Genomic DNA, 17,928 nt, shown 5'->3' on the forward strand with positions numbered 1-17,928 from the left:
GAAGGAATAATTAATCTTTAAAGGCACACTGTAGTAAACAATACTAAGGGACCCTTGAAGGGACATCAGTGAACTACAGTAGCAGTTACTATACACCATGCTGTTTTTTACTGTACCTGTAGCTCTTTAACAGATTCATTTTAACCTGTTGCAGAAGCCACTTGGTAAAGCTCTTCAAATACTGTATACTGAGCACCGCCATCTTGTAGCGTGCGTATTGTATCCTGTTACAGACGCAGTGCAGTTTAATAGACCAGTGAAGTTGACTGCTTTTTGGCAGCTGTACCTTGCAGTTGGGATTAGCTCCAACTATAGAAAGCAGAAGGTAACAATTTTGTAGATTTTCGCAGTTTTATATTTGTGAAATAGGAGAAAAGCAGGAGAAATAGCTGTAAAGCTCCTGCTCTGTATTGTGCAGTTAGACTGTAGTACATGATACAGTGTGTCAATAAGACAATCACTGATGTGTATATACAGCTCCTGCTCTGTATTGTGCAGCTAGACTGTAGTTCATGATACAGCGTGTCAATAAGACAATTACTGATGTGTATATACAGCTCCTGCTCTGTATTGTGCAGCTAGACTGTAGTACATGATACAGCATGTCAATAAGACAATCACTGATGTGTATATACAGCTCCTGCTCTGTATTGTGCAGCTAGACTTTAGTGCATGATACAGTGTGTCAATAAGACAATCACTGATGTGTATGTACAGCTTCTGCTCTGTACTGTGCAGCTAGACTGTAGTACATGATACAGCGTGTCAATAAGACAATCACTGATGTAAATGTACAGCTCCTGCTCTGTATTGTGCTGCTAGACTGTAGTACATGATACAGTGTGTCAATAAGGCAATCACTGATGTAAATGTACAGCTCCTGCTCTGTATTGTGCAGCTAGACTGTAGTGTATGATACAGCATGTCAATCAGACAATCACTGATGTAAATGTACAGCTCCTGTTCTGTATTGTGCAGCTAGACTGTAGTACATGATACAGCGAGTCAATAAGACAATCACTGATGTGTATATACAGCTCCTGCTCTGTATTGTGCAGCTAGACTGTAGTACATGATACAGCGAGTCAATAAGACAATCACTGATGTGTATATACAGCTCCTGCTCTGTATTGTGCAGCTAGACTGTAGTGCATGATACAGCGTGTCAATAAGACAATTACTGATGTAAATGTACAGCTCCTGCTCTGTATTGTGCAGTTAGACTGTAGTACATGATACAGCGTGTCAATAAGACAATCACTGTTGTGTATATACAGCTCCTGCTCTGTATTATGCAGCTAGACTGTAGTGCATGATACAGCATGTCAATAAGACAATTACTGATGTAAATGTACAGCTCCTGCTTTGTATTGTGCAGCTAGACTGTAGTACATGATACAGCGAGTCAATAAGACAATCACTGATGTGTATATACAGCTCCTGCTCTGTATTGTGCAGCTAGACTGTAGTACATGATACAGCGTGTCAATAAGACAATCACTGATGTAAATGTACAGCTCCTGCTCTGTATTGTGCAGCTAGACTGTAGTGCATGATACAGCGTGTCAATAAGACAATCACTGATGTAAATGTACAGCTCCTGCTCTGTATTGTGCAGCTAGACTCTAGTACATGATACAGTGTGTCAATAAGACAATCACTGATGTAAATGTACAGCTCCTGCTCTGTATTGTGCAGCTAGACTGTAGTACATGATAAAGCGTGTCAATAAGACAGTCACTGTGTATGTACAGCTCCTGCTCTGTATTGTGCAGCTAGACTGTAGTACATGATACAGCATGTCAATAAGACAATCACTGATGTAAATGTACAGCTCCTGCTCTGTATTGTGCAGCTAGACTGTAGTACATGATAAAGCGTGTCAATAAGACAGTCACTGTGTATGTACAGCTCCTGCTCTGTATTGTGCAGCTAGACTGTAGTACATGATACAGCATGTCAATAAGACGATCACTGATATGTATGTACAGCTCCTGCTTTGTATTGTGCAGCTAGACTGTAGTACATGATACAGCGTGTCAATAAGACAATCACTGATGTAAATGTACAGCTCCTGCTCTGTATTGTGCAGCTAGACTGTAGTACATGATATATCTTGTCAATAAGACAATTACTGATGTGTATATACAGCTCCTGCTCTGTATTGTGCAGCTAGACTGTAGTACATGATACAGCGTGTCAATAAGACAATCACTGATGTGTATGTACAGCTCCTGCTCTGTATTGTGCAGCTAGACTGTAGTACATGATACAGCATGTCAATAAGACGATCACTGATGTAAATGTACAGCTCCTGCTCTGTATTGTACAGCTAGACAGTAGTACATGATACAGTGTGTCAATAAGACAATCACTGATGTGTATATACAGCTCCTGCTCTGTATTGTGCAGCTAGACTGTAGTACATGATACAGCGTGTCAATAAGACAATTACTGATGTGTATATACAGCTCCTGCTCTGTATTGTGCAGCTAGACTGTAGTACATGATACAGTGTGTCAATAAGACAATCACTGATGTAAATGTACAGCTCCTGCTCTGTATTGTGCAGCTAGACTGTAGTGCATGATACAGCGTGTCAATAAGACAATCACTGATGTGTATATACAGCTCCTGCTCTGTATTGTGCAGCTAGACTGTAGTTCATGATACAGCGTGTCAATAAGACAATTACTGATGTGTATATACAGCTCCTGCTCTGTATTGTGCAGCTAGACTGTAGTACATGATACAGTGTGTCAATAAGACAATCACTGTGTATGTACAGCTCCTGCTCTGTATTGTGCAGCTAGACTGTAGTGTATGATACAGCATGTCAATAAGACAATCACTGATGTGTATGTACAGCTCCTGCTCTGTATTGTGCAGCTAGACTGTAGTACATGATACAGTGTGTCAATAAGACAATCACTGATGTAAATGTACAGCTCCTGCTCTGTATTGTGCAGCTAGACTTTAGTGCATGATACAGTGTGTCAATAAGACAATCACTGCTGTGTATGTACAGCTCCTGCTCTGTATTGTGCAGCTAGACTGTAGTACATGATACAGCATGTCAATAAGACGATCACTGATGTAAATGTACAGCTCCTGCTCTGTTTTGTGCAGCTAGACTGTAGTACATGATACATCGTGTCAATAAGACAATCACTGATGTGTATGTACAGCTCCTGCTCTGTATTGTGCAGCTAGATTGTAGTACATGATACAGTGTGTCAATAAGACAATCACTGATGTAAATGTACAGCTCCTGCTCTGTATTGTGCAGCTAGACTGTAGTACATGATACAGCGTGTCAATAAGACAATCACTGATGTGTATATACAGCTCCTGCTCTGTATTGTGCAGCTAGACTGTAGTACATGATACAGCATGTCAGCAAGACAATCACTGATGTGTATATACAGCTTCTGCTGTGTAGTGTGCAGCTAGACTGTAGTACATGATACAGCATGTCAATAAGACAGTCACTGTATATACAGCTCCTGCTCTGTATTGTGCAGCTAGACTGTAGTACATAATACAGCGTGTCAATAAGACAATCACTGATATGTATATACAGCTCCTGCTCTGTATTGTGCAGCTAGACTGTAGTACATGATACAGCGTGTCAATAAGACGATCACTGATGTAAATGTACAGCTCCTGCTCTGTATTGTGCAGTTAGACTGTAGTGCATGATACAGCGTGTCAATAAGACAATCACTGTGTATATACAGCTCCTGCTCTGTATTGTGCAGCTAGACTGTAGTACATAATACAGCGTGTCAATAAGACAATCACTGATGTGTATGTACAGCTCCTGCTCTGTATTGTGCAGCTAGACTGTAGTACATGATACAGCGTGTCAATAAGACGATCACTGATGTAAATGTACAGCTCCTGCTCTGTATTGTGCTGCTAGACTGTAGTACATGATACAGCGTGTCAATAAGACAATCACTGTGTATATACAGCTCCTGCTCTGTATTGTACAGCTAGACTGTAGTACATGATAGTGTCAATAAGAGGATCACTGTGTATATACAGCTTCTGCTCTGTATTGTGCAGCTAGACTGTAGTACATGATAGTGTCAATAAGAGGATCACTGTGTATATACAGCTTCTGCTCTGTATTGTGCAGCTAGACTGTAATGTTTGATACAGCTTGTCAATAATGCAATCACTGATGTAAATGTACAGCTCCTGCTCTGTATTGTGCAGTTAGACTGTAGTGCATGATACAGCGTGTCAATAAGATGATCACTGTGTATATGCAGCTCCTGCTCTGTATTGTGCAGCTAGACTGTAGTGCATGATACAGCATGTCAATAAGACAATCACTGATGTGTATATACAGCTCCTGCTCTGTATTGTGCAGCTAGACTATGGTGCATGATACAGCGTGCCAATAAGACAATCACTGTGTATATGCAGCTCCTGCTCTGTATTGTACAGCTAGACAGTAGTACATGATACAGCGTGTCAATAAGACAATCACTGATGTGTATGTACAGCTCCTGCTCTGTATTGTGCTGCTAGACTGTAGTGCATGATACAGCGTGTCAATAAGACAATCACTGATTTAAATGTACAGCTCCTGCTCTGTATTGTGCTGATAGACTGTAGTACATGATACAGCGTGTCAATAAGACAATCACTGTGTATATACAGCTCCTGCTATGTATTGTGCTGATAGACTGTAGTGCACGATACAGCGTGTCAATAAGACAATCACTGATGTAAATGTACAGCTCCTGCTCTGTATTGTGCTGATAGACTGTAGTGCACGATACAGCATGTCAATAAGACAATCACTGATGTAAATGTAAAGCTCCTGCTCTGTATTGTACAGCTAGACTGTAGTACATGATACAGTGTGTCAATAAGACAATCACTGATGTAAATGTACAGCTCCTGCTCTGTATTATGCAGCTAGACTGTAGTACATAATACAGCGTGTCAATAAGACAATCACTGATGTAAATGTACAGCTCCTGCTCTGTATTGTGCAGCTAGACTTTAGTGCATGATACAGTGTGTCAATAAGACAATCACTGCTGTGTATGTACAGCTCCTGCTCTGTATTGTGCAGCTAGACTGTAGTACATGATACAGCATGTCAATAAGACGATCACTGATGTAAATGTACAGCTCCTGCTCTGTATTGTGCAGCTAGACTGTAGTACATGATACAGTGTGTCAATAAGACAATCACTGATGTAAATGTACAGCTCCTGCTCTGTATTGTGCTGCTAGACTGTAGTGCACGATACAGCATGTCAATAAGACAATCACTGATGTAAATGTAAAGCTCCTGGGTGGGCCCCGGAGGCGTAAGACATGTAGGAGGAGGGGCCCGTTGACCGGATGGGAGGAGAAGGCCCCGGTCGCTGGGCGGAGCTCAGACAGGAAGTGACGTGCGAAGACTAGGGCGAGGCTAGGCAGTTCCTGAACTTACCTGGTCGCGGAAGCAGCTCCCGAAGATTGTCCAGCAGAAGAATAGGTGATTGAAGATGGAGATCGAAGATTTGCTGGCGAGGATCCGGTCAGCAGCAGCGGAGAAAGGCTCTTCTTGGATACAGGACCGGATCGGCAGGCTCCTGGGCGAAGAAGAAGGCGGAGTGGAAGAAGGTGAAGTGGCTCCAAGATCCAGACCGGTGCGACAGACACGGCCTCCCAATCGGCTCAGCCCAGAGCACAGGCCACAAGGGACGCGACGCAGACGGAGTCCAAGCAGAGAGGCGAGGCCGGGTAAGAAGTCGGGGAGTGTGTCGGTCGAGCAGGCAAGGGCAGTGGGGGACGCACGGCGGCTCATGGTAGAGGCAGAGGTGGAGGCACAGAAAAAAAGGCCCTCAGCAGGTATGAGCAGGGTTAATGCCAACGGCCCAGGGGGGCCTCTTTGTTCAGGGGGGGAAGGGACAGTGGCGAAGGGGGGGGGAGCGGAGCATAATAGGTGTGGCACTGGGGGCAATGAAGCAGGCACCCGGGGAGCAGGAGACACGGAGGGCATGCAGGGCAGAAGGCGGGAAATGGATCCGGAAAATAGCACAGCAGGGCTTTCTTTGCAAGCGGGAGATAGGCAGCCGGAGGAATTAAGGGCGGGGCCGCAGCGGGAACCCATAGTGGCTAATAAAGCAGGCACCCAGCTGGGAGAGCATAGGGAGGGGCAACACAGGGTCGTTCCGGCGGCCCGCGAGGGGAGTGGAAACATAAGGGGTCAACATGAGGCTTTGAGGGGCATGGCGGCCCGCGCCGTTTCACAAGCAGAGACAGTTTTGGAAGAGGTAGGTAGGGAAAAAAGCCCAATATTATTCAATGATGAGGGGGAGGGGGGAGAAATGTTTAATGACGGTAATTGTCATTTCGAAAGGGAGAGGCCCAGTGGGGGAAGCAGGGTGGCGAGTGGGACAAGTCAACACTGGCACAGGGCATCCCGCCCCCTTAAGGGCCGCGGGAGTGGGAGGGGCAGCAATAAAAAATACAACCCGAGTGTATATAGCGAACCGGTGTGCATTGAGGAATTCCCTAGCTCTTCAGACGGGGAAGACATGATTCCCCCGTCCCCTGACCATAGGGGGGATAGTTACAATACAAGCGGGCGGGAGCAGGGTAAAGAAATTAATTTACATGGAAGAGCAGATGTCGGAAAAAATGTGGGGCAAGCTTTGGAAAAAAGGTTGGATATGAGTAACAATCAGGTTATATATTTAACAGATGCAATGGTGTCCAGGTTACAAGGTAGAGAATTCAGGGACGGCGGCGAGGACGAGCCTTTCCGCCTAGCAGAATCTTGGACGGACACTATACAGCTGGACACGGGTGAAGAGACATACAGTGAGCAGCCCTCTCGGGTCGGAATGGTAAGTGGCTACGCAAAAAGGGGTAGTGGGATAAGGGACAGGGGAGGATATGTTCTACACCAGGTGGGGGAGGCGGTTAGGAGTAGAGTTTTAGGGAGGAGCCCTCTGGGGCTGAGGGGAGGTACGGCCAGGATGGCCAGCAAAGGGAGGGGGAGTGTGACACAGAATAGGAGAGGTATAGCACAAAACAGAATTATGGCAAAAAGTGTTGTCAGGGAGCGGGTGGTAAACACAGTAAGTCGGGCAAGCGACGCAATACCAAAAATCAATACGGGACCATTTGCCGGGGGTCATGCAGTTGATATATTACAGGTTCACCATGAGGACAAAGGGCCAGCAGAAAACGACCAAGGGGAGAGACGATCACAGTGTGGGGGACCGCCGCAGACGGAAGTGCCGGCGGTGACGGTTTTGGCAGGTGAGAGTTTTTCTTCGTCACAGCGGAAGGGGGAAGGGGCAAGTAGCGATACAGTATCCAGGCAGTTGGTTGAAGGGTTGAGGGCGCTGTTGTGGTCAGTTGAGGCTTCAGCTGTACCCGCGAGTACACAGTTGCCGCTGGAGAGGGCATGGGCCCCGAATGGGGCTGAAGGGCCGATGGTGACGGTGACTAGGCCAAATGTGGGGCCACAAACGGACGCGGCAGTAGTCAGCAATGGGGCAATAGTAGCGAAGGCACCTTCGGTAGAGCAACAAGGGGGGGCCGAACCCTCGGAGCTCCGAGTGGCGGATACAGCCATGGCTAGGTCATGCTTATGCTCGATTGGTCCGTTAGGGCTGCATTTAACAAAGGAGGTTAGGGGCAGGGTATGGTCCAGGGAATATATAGAGTTGTTCTCTTTGCTTCCTTTGGAACATTCTTTTGAAGTAACAGATGATCCCAAAAAAGACAGCATTAAAAAAGAGGAAGATGAGAGAAAGAGGCGATATAGGAAGCTACCAAAAACCTTTTCCAATTGGCTTCAATCTTTCGTGATTTACGCTAGTGTTATGTCAGAGAGGTTTCCAGAACAGGGAGCTTCCATGTACTGTTATCTAGACGAGATCGCAGCAGCCCAGCGCACATACGGGGGTATGGCGTGGTGGACATACGACGAACAGTTTCGTCAGAGGATGGCAGTAAAGCCTGCGATGAGGTGGGATGACCGGGACATGGGGCTTTGGTTAAAAATCATGACGCCACTGAGATCGGTGCAGTCCTTTCGGTCGGGGGCCGGCAGTCCGGCCACAGCTACTTCCACATCGCAGTCCGCGAGCAGAAAAGGTTTCTGCTTTGCATACAATGAAGGGCAGTGTAAATGGGGAACTTCGTGTAAGTTTCGACACAAATGCTCAGGTTGTGGCGGGGCCCACGCCTTTGCCAAGTGTTTCAGGAAAGGAAAAGTTGGTTGGAAAGCCGAGTCCCCTAAAGAAGGGGGTGTCCCCAATCAGGGTGGAAAAGATGGAGCCCTGGCTAGGTCATTACGCCAGTAGATGGGGCTGCAGGGAGGAAGCGGCAAGGTTATTACATGGATTTAGGTTTGGTTTTATCATTCCATCGGTTGGAGGTTCTGACCATTTTGCGGGCAATTTGAAATCGGCTAGGGAATGGTCGCAGGTGGTGAAAGAAAAATTGAGGAAGGAAGTGGAACTGGGAAGGATGGCGGGTCCTTTTGACGCCCCGCCTTCTCCGTTAGGAGTGGTCCCTAAGAAGGATCCTGGAAAATTTAGGCTGATACATCACCTATCCTTCCCGAAGGGTAATTCGGTGAATGAGGGGATCCCACCTGAACTGGCATCAGTAAAATATGCCTCATTTGACTCGGCTGTGGCTATGGTTAGGGCGGCAGGAAATGGAGTACAGTTGGCAAAAGTTGACATCGAATCGGCCTTTCGGTTACTCCCAGTGCACCCAATTTCACACAAGTTGCTGGGGTGCTGTTTTGAAGAGAAAGTGTTCGTGGATCTATGCCTGCCCATGGGATGTTCCATAGCATGTGCATTATTTGAGAGTTTTAGCACTTTTTTGGAATGGGTGGTCAAGGTGCGGGCTGGATTTTCGTCGGTGGTACATTATCTGGACGATTTTCTATTTGTGGGTCCCGAGGGGACCACAGTTTGCGAAAGGTTGAGAGATGTTTTTTACAGAGTAGCGGAAGATTTTGGAGTACCCATTGCAATGGAAAAATCTGAGGGTCCAGTGACAAAGCTGAATTTCCTAGGCATTACGATTGATTCTAGATTGATGGAGTGCAGGCTCCCGGAGGATAAGGTGCAGGACCTAGTAAGCATCATCTTACGATTCTTGTCAGTTTCGAAAGTGCAACTAGTGCAAATGCAGTCCTTGATCGGCAAGTTAAACTTTGCATGCTGGATCATTCCAGTGGGTAGGGTGTTCTGTCGCAGGCTATCATTGGCGACAGCGGGCATTCAACAGCCGCATCATTTCATACGGCTGACGTCGCCCCTTAAGAAAGATCTCAAGGTATGGAAAGTATTTCTGGAGAATTTCAATGGGGTCGCGTTGATTCGGCCACCCAGAATATCGGTTGAGGAGCTTGGGCTAGTGACTGATGCTGCAGGGAGTAAAGGCTTTGGGGCAGTTTTTGGCAACGAATGGTGCGCGGCAGCGTGGCCAACAGAATGGTTTGCGAGTGAATTGATAACAAACTTGGTATTCCTAGAATTCTTTCCGATTTTGGTAGCATTGTTTGTTTGGAGCAGTGAACTTCGGGACAAGTCGCTCCTGTTGTTCACGGACAACATGGGTGTCGTGGCTGCAATTAATAGTTTGTCATCATCCTCTCAGGCGGTGATACGGCTGTTGAGGGTTTTTGTGCTACAGTGTATGAAATTGAACATCTTGGTCAGGGCAAAACACATACCTGGGGTGCAGAACTCAGTAGCTGACGCACTCTCTCGTTTTCAGTGGCAGCGCTTTCGGGAGCTGGCTCCGGGGGCAGACAAGTTGGGGAAGGAAGTTCCAGAACATTTATGGAGCCTTGGATCGGGGGATTGGCAGATGTGGTAAAATCTTCTCTGGCCCCGAGTTCGTGGAGAGCATACGAAAAGATTTGGAGAGAGTGGGAACTTTTGCTAGTGCAGCAGGGAGTCACAGAGGGCAGACAAGGGTGGCAGAACCTCTTGTTGAAATGGATATGGAAGTGGAAGGGGTGTGGTTTATCCCCCTCCGCTATTGAAAAAAGGCTGACGGCGTTAGCCTTCAGATTTAAGTTGATGGGGATGGTCGATATCACCAAGATGTTTTGCGTCAGGCAAATTGTGAGAGGTTTGAAAAAAAAAAGAAGTGGGGCAGATAGTAGAAGGCCGATTTCCTTTTCCTTACTGGCACATCTTTGGAGAGTACTGAAGGTTGTGTGTAAATCCGAGTATGAAACAATACTTTTCCAAACGGCTTTTGCGTTGGCCTTCTTTGGAGCATTCCGGATATCAGAATTGATAAGTTGCTCGAAGAGTGCGCAAGGGGGAGTGGGTATTTGTGATATCGAGGTGACGGACTCACATGTGTCCATATTTTTGAAACGGTCAAAGACTGATCAAGGAGGAAAGGGCAAAACAGTGAGGTTGTATCCCACGGGAGTGGAGTTGTGTCCGTGTAGGGCATTGCAAGAATTTTTGGCAATTAGACCAAAAATGGGAGGGTCATTGCTGTTGCATAAGGATAGAGAGGCTTTATCACAATTTCAATTCCGGAGGGTGTTAGGTAGGGCATTAGTCACGGCAGGATTCAATCCGGGGGAATTTGGTTCACATTCCTTTAGGATAGGCGCAGCAACCGAGGCAGCCGCTCTGGGGTTGGGGGAGGGAGTGGTAAAAGGGGTGGGGAGATGGTCATCCAAGTGGTACAAGGAAGACGGCCTGCAGCTAGGTATTCCGAAAGAAAAAGCGGTTCTCCGGTGGTTCGGGATGCGGGGCCTGCGATGGGACCAAGTCGTTTTTTCTGTCGTCGGGTATGCCAAACAATTTACCCGTCCTGACGTATTGGTCATTCATGCCGGTGGAAACGATCTGGGGTCTCTGCCACAAAAAGAGCTGGTCAGGAGGATTAAGAGAGATATGTCAAGATTACGAGAATTATTTCCCGGGATAAGGATCGTTTGGTCCACAATGGTCCCGCGCTTACATTGGAGAACAGCATGGGACCAGGCTAGGTTGGATAATAGTAGGCGAAAAGTGAACAAATTGGTCACAGCATTTATGAAGAAGATTAGTGGGGCAGTGGTCCATCATGAAGATCTAGAGGACGTGGGAAAAGGTGAATTTTACCTACAGGACGGTGTTCACTTGAACGAATTTGGATTACGGCTTTTCATCCTAGCCATTCGGGAAAGACTCCAATTGCTGATGTGATTGGTGGGGGAACTGGGGAAGAGGTGTCTTCCCAGTTGGTGGCGGTGTGCTAGCATCATCAATTGGCAGACCAAGGCAAGAAGTGGCTGGTGGTTAGCCTCCCAATGGGTGGGGAGAGCTAGGTAATTGGCTCCTTGGGCACGGGGTCCCTTGGAGCTGGTATTTGGTGGTTGGAACGGACTTAGCGCCTTGCGAAGTCCTGAGAAAAAGACGGCCTGGTCTAGTAGTGGTGATGATGCATTTTAACCCCTTGGGGTGGGGGGTTAAGAAAAAAGGGAGTACAGTGATGCTAGCGCATTGAGAGTTGGGTTATTGTTATCATTGTTATTATTGTTTTGTTATTGCACTTCGTTTATTTATTGATTTGGTTATTTAAATTATGTTAAATTAATAAACAGGCTGTGGCTAGAATTTTATACCACGATATACGTGTATGTTTCGTTATTCTTAAAGTAATAAGTTAATAATGATGTGGTTTGGTAAAGGGGCCGGTAATGGACGACTCAATAGGTCATGGGTGGGCCCCGGAGGCGTAAGATATGTAGGAGGAGGGGCCCGTTGACCGGATGGGAGGAGAAGGCCCCGGTCGCTGGGCGGAGCTCAGACAGGAAGTGACGTGCGAAGACTAGGGCGAGGCTAGGCAGTTCCTGAACTTACCTGGTCGCGGAAGCAGCTCCCGAAGATTGTCCCTCCCTCCCTCCCCAAAGAAAAGTAATGTTAAGATCATAGGATTGTGAGGGTGCAACGGCCTAGGGGACTGGGCGGTGTGCTAGCATCATCAATTGGCAGACCAAGGCAAGAAGTGGCTGGTGGTTAGCCTCCCAATGGGTGGGGAGAGCTAGGTAATTGGCTCCTTGGGCACGGGGTCCCTTGGAGCTGGTATTTGGTGGTTGGAACGGACTTAGCGCCTTGCGAAGTCCTGAGAAAAAGACGGCCTGGTCTAGTAGTGGTGATGATGCATTTTAACCCCTTGGGGTGGGGGGTTAAGAAAAAAGGGAGTACAGTGATGCTAGCGCATTGAGAGTTGGGTTATTGTTATCATTGTTATTATTGTTTTGTTATTGCACTTCGTTTATTTATTGATTTGGTTATTTAAATTATGTTAAATTAATAAACAGGCTGTGGCCAGAATTTTATACCATGATATACGTGTATGTTTCGTTATTCTTAAAGTAATAAGTTAATAATGATGTGGTTTGGTAAAGGGGCCGGTAATGGACGACTCAATAGGTCATGCTCTGTATTGTACAGCTAGACTGTAGTACATGATACTGCATGTCAATAAGACGATCACTGATGTAAATGTACAGCTCCTGCTCTGTTTTGTGCAGCTAGACTGTAGTACATGATACAGTGTGTCAATAAGACAATCACTGATGTAAATGTACAGCTCCTGCTCTGTATTGTGCAGCTAGATTGTAGTGCATGATACATCGTGTCAATAAGACAATCACTGTGTATGTACAGCTCCTGCTCTGTATTGTGCAGCTAGACTGTAGTACATGATACAGTGTGTCAATAAGACAATCACTGATGTAAATGTACAGCTCCTGCTCTGTATTGTGCAGCTAGACTGTAGTACATGATACAGCGTGTCAATAAGACAATCACTGATGTGTATATACAGCTCCTGCTCTGTATTGTGCAGCTAGACTGTAGTACATGATACAGCATGTCAATAAGACAATCACTGATGTGTATATACAGCTCCTGCTCTATATTGTGCAGCTAGACTGTAGTACATGATACAGCATGTCAATAAGACAATCACTGATGTAAATGTACAGCTCCTGCTCTGTTTTGTGCAGCTAGACTGTAGTTCATGATACAGCATGTCAATAAGACAATCACTGATATGTATGTACAGCTCCTGCTCTGTATTGTGCAGCTAGACTGTAGTGCATGATACATCATGTCAATAAGACAATCACTGATGTAAATGTACAGCTCCTGCTCTGTATTGTGCAGCTAGACTGTAGTACATAATACAGTGTGTCAATAAGACAATCACTGATGTAAATGTACAGCTCCTGCTCTGTTTTGTGCAGCTAGATTGTAGTGCATGATACAGCGTGTCAATAAGACAATCACTGTGTATGTACAGCTCCTGCTCTGTATTGTGCAGCTAGATTGTAGTACATGATACAGCGTGTCAATAAGACGATCACTGATGTAAATGTACAGCTCTTGCTCTGTATTGTGCAGCTAGACTGTAGTACATGATACAGCGTGTCAATAAGACAATCACTGATGTGTATGTACAGCTCCTGCTCTGTATTGTGCAGCTAGACTGTAGTACATGATACAGCGTGTCAATAAGACAATCACTGTGTATGTACAGCTCCTGCTCTGTATTGTGCAGCTAGACTGTAGTACATGATACAGTGTGTCAATAAGACAATCACTGATGTAAATGTACAGCTCCTGCTCTGTATTGTGCAGCTAGACTGTAGTACATGATACAGCGTGTCAATAAGACAATCACTGATGTGTATATACAGCTCCTGCTCTGTATTGTGCAGCTAGACTGTAGTACATGATACAGCATGTCAGCAAGACAATCACTGATGTGTATATACAGCTTCTGCTGTGTAGTGTGCAGCTAGACTGTAGTACATGATACATCATGTCAATAAGACAGTCACTGTATATACAGCTCCTACTCTGTATTGTGAAGCTAGACTGTAGTACATGATACAGCGTGTCAATAAGACAATCACTGATGTGTATGTACAGCTCCTGCTCTGTATTGTGCAGCTAGACTGTAGTACATGATACAGCATGTCAATCAGACAATCACTGATGTAAATGTACAGCTCCTGCTCTGTATTGTGCAGCTAGACTGTAGTGCATGATACAGCATGTCAATAAGACGATCACTGATGTAAATGTACAGATCCTGCTCTGTATTGTGCAGCTAGACTGTAGTACATGATACAGCGTGTCAATAAGACAATCACTGATATGTATGTACAGCTCCTGCTCTGTATTGTGCAGCTAGACTGTAGTACATGATACAGCGTGTCAATAAGACAATCACTGATGTGTATGTACAGCTCCTGCTCTGTATTGTGCAGCTAGACTGTAGTACATGATACAGCATGTCAATAAGACAATCACTGATGTAAATGTACAGCTCCTGCTCTGTATTGTGCAGCTAGACTGTAGTACATGATAAAGCGTGTCAATAAGACAGTCACTGTGTATGTACAGCTCCTGCTCTGTATTGTGCAGCTAGACTGTAGTACATGATACAGTGTGTCAATAAGGCAATCACTGATGTAAATGTACAGCTCCTGCTCTGTATTGTGCAGCTAGACTGTAGTGCACGATACAGCATGTCAATAAGACAATCACTGATGTGTATATACAGCTCCTGCTCTATATTGTGCAGCTAGACTGTAGTACATGATACAGCGTGTCAATAAGACAATCACTGATGTAAATGTACAGCTCCTGCTCTGTTTTGTGCAGCTAGACTGTAGTTCATGATACAGCATGTCAATAAGACAATCACTGATATGTATGTACAGCTCCTGCTCTGTATTGTGCAGCTAGACTGTAGTGCATGATACAGTGTGTCAATAAGACAATCACTGATGTAAATGTACAGCTCCTGCTCTGTATTGTGCAGCTAGACTGTAGTACATAATACAGTGTGTCAATAAGACAATCACTGATGTAAATGTACAGCTCCTGCTCTGTTTTGTGCAGCTAGATTGTAGTGCATGATACAGCGTGTCAATAAGACAATCACTGTGTATGTACAGCTCCTGCTCTGTATTGTGCAGCTAGATTGTAGTACATGATACAGCGTGTCAATAAGACGATCACTGATGTAAATGTACAGCTCTTGCTCTGTATTGTGCAGCTAGACTGTAGTACATGATACAGCGTGTCAATAAGACAATCACTGATGTGTATGTACAGCTCCTGCTCTGTATTGTGCAGCTAGACTGTAGTACATGATACAGCGTGTCAATAAGACAATCACTGATGTGTATATACAGCTCCTGCTCTGTATTGTGCAGCTAGACTGTAGTACATGATACAGCATGTCAATAAGACAATCACTGATGTGTATGTACAGCTCCTGCTATGTATTGTGCAGCTAGATTGTAGTACATGATACAGTGTGTCAATAAGACAATCACTGATGTAAATGTACAGCTCCTGCCCTGTATTGTGCAGCTAGACTGTAGTACATGATACAGTGTGTCAATAAGGCAATCACTGATGTGTATATACAGCTCCTGCTCTGTATTGTGCAGCTAGACTGTAGTGCATGATACAGCATCTCAATAAGACAATCACTGATATGTAAATGTACAGCTCCTGCTCTGTATTGTGCAGCTAGACTGTAGTGCAGGATACAGCGTGCCAATAAGACAATCACTGATATGTGACTGTACAGCTCCTGCTCTGTATTGTGCTGCTAGACTGTAGTGCATGATACAGCATGTCAATAAGACAATCACTGATGTAAATGTACAGCTCCTGCTCTGTATTGTGCAGCTAGACTGTAGTACATGATACAGTGTGTCAATAAGACAACCACTGATGTAAATATACAGCTCCTGCTCTGTTTTGTACAGCTAGACTGTAGTACATGATACAGTGTGTCAATAAGACAATCACTGATGTAAATTTACAGCTCCTGCTCTGTATTGTGCAGCTAGACTGTAGTGCAGGATACAGTGTGTCAATAAGACAATCACTGATGTAAATATACAGCTCCTGCTCTGTATTGTGCAGCTAGACTGTAGTGCATGATACAGTGTGTCAATAAGACAATCACTGATGTAAATGTACAGCTCCTGCTCTGTATTGTGCAGCTAGACTGTAGTGCATGATACAGCGTGTCAATAAGACAATCACTGATGTAAATGTACAGCTCCTGCTCTGTATTGTGCAGCTAGACTGTAGTGTATGATACAGCGAGTCAATAAAACAATCACTGATGTATATGTACAGCTCCTGCTCTGTATTGTGCAGCTAGACTGTAGTGCACGATACAGCATGTCAATAAGACAATCACTGATGTGTATATACAGCTCCTGCTCTGAATTGTGCAGCTAGACTGTAGTACATGATACATTGTGTCAATAAGACAATCACTGATGTAAATGTACAGCTCCTGCTCTGTTTTGTGCAGCTAGACTGTAGTACATGATACAGCATGTCAATAAGACAATCACTGATGTAAATGTACAGCTCCTGCTCTGTATTGTGCAGCTAGACTGTAGTACATAATACAGTGTGTCATTAAGACAATCACTGATGTAAATGTACAGCTCCTGCTCTGTTTTGTGCAGCTAGACTGTAGTACATGATACAGTGTGTCAATAAGACAATCACTGATATGTATGTACAGCTCCTGCTCTGTTTTGTACAGCTAGACTGTAGTGCATGATACAGCATGTCAATAAGACAATCACTGATGTAAATGTACAGCTCCTGCTCTGTATTGTGCAGCTAGACTGTAGTACATAATACAGTGTGTCATTAAGACAATCACTGATGTAAATGTACAGCTCCTGCTCTGTTTTGTGCAGCTAGACTGTAGTACATGATACAGTGTGTCAATAAGACAATCACTGATGTAAATGTACTGCTCCTGCTCTGTATTGTGCAGCTAGATTGTAGTGCATGATACAGCGTGTCAATAAGACAATCACTGTGTATGTACAGCTCCTGCTCTGTATTGTGCAGCTAGATTGTAGTACATGATACAGCGTGTCAATAAGACAATCACTGATGTAAATGTACAGCTCCTGCTCTGTATTGTGCAGCTAGACTGTAGTACATGATACAGCATGTCAATAAGACAATCGCTGATGTGTATATACAGCTCCTGCTCTGTATTGTGCAGCTAGACTGTAGTACATGATACAGTGTGTCAATAAGGCAATCACTGATGTGTATATACAGCTCCTGCTCTGTATTGTGCAGCTAGACTGTAGTACATGATACAGCATGTCAATAAGACAATCACTGATGTGTATGTACAGCTCCTGCTCTGTATTGTGCAGCTAGACTGTAGTACATGATACAGCGTGTCAATAAGACAATCACTGATGTGTATGTACAGCTCCTGCTCTGTATTGTGCAGCTAGACTGTAGTACATGATACAGTGTGTCAATAAGACAATCACTGATGTAAATGTACAGCTCCTGCTCTGTATTGTGCAGCTAGACTGTAGTACATGATACAGCATGTCAATAAGACAATCGCTGATGTGTATATACAGCTCCTGCTCTGTATTGTGCAGCTAGACTGTAGTACATGATACAGTGTGTCAATAAGGCAATCACTGATGTGTATATACAGTTCCTGCTCTGTATTGTGCAGCTAGACTGTAGTGCATGATACAGCATCTCAATAAGACAATCACTGATTTAAATGTACAGCTCCTGCTCTGTATTGTGCAGCTAGACTGTAGTACATGATACAGTGTGTCAATAAGACAATCACTGATGTAAATGTACAGCTCCTGCTCTGTATTGTGCAGCTAGACTGTAGTACATGATACAGCGTGTCAATAAGACAATCACTGTGTATGTACAGCTCCTGCTCTGTATTGTGCAGCTAGACTGTAGTACATGATACAGTGTGTCAATAAGACAATCACTGATGTAAATGTACAGCTCCTGCTCTGTATTGTGCAGCTAGACTGTAGTGCAGGATACAGCGTGTCAATAAGACAATCACTGATGT

The sequence above is a fragment of the Bombina bombina genome, chromosome 7, assembly GCF_027579735.1.
Source record: "Bombina bombina isolate aBomBom1 chromosome 7, aBomBom1.pri, whole genome shotgun sequence".
Classification (NCBI taxonomy): Eukaryota; Metazoa; Chordata; class Amphibia; order Anura; family Bombinatoridae; genus Bombina; species Bombina bombina.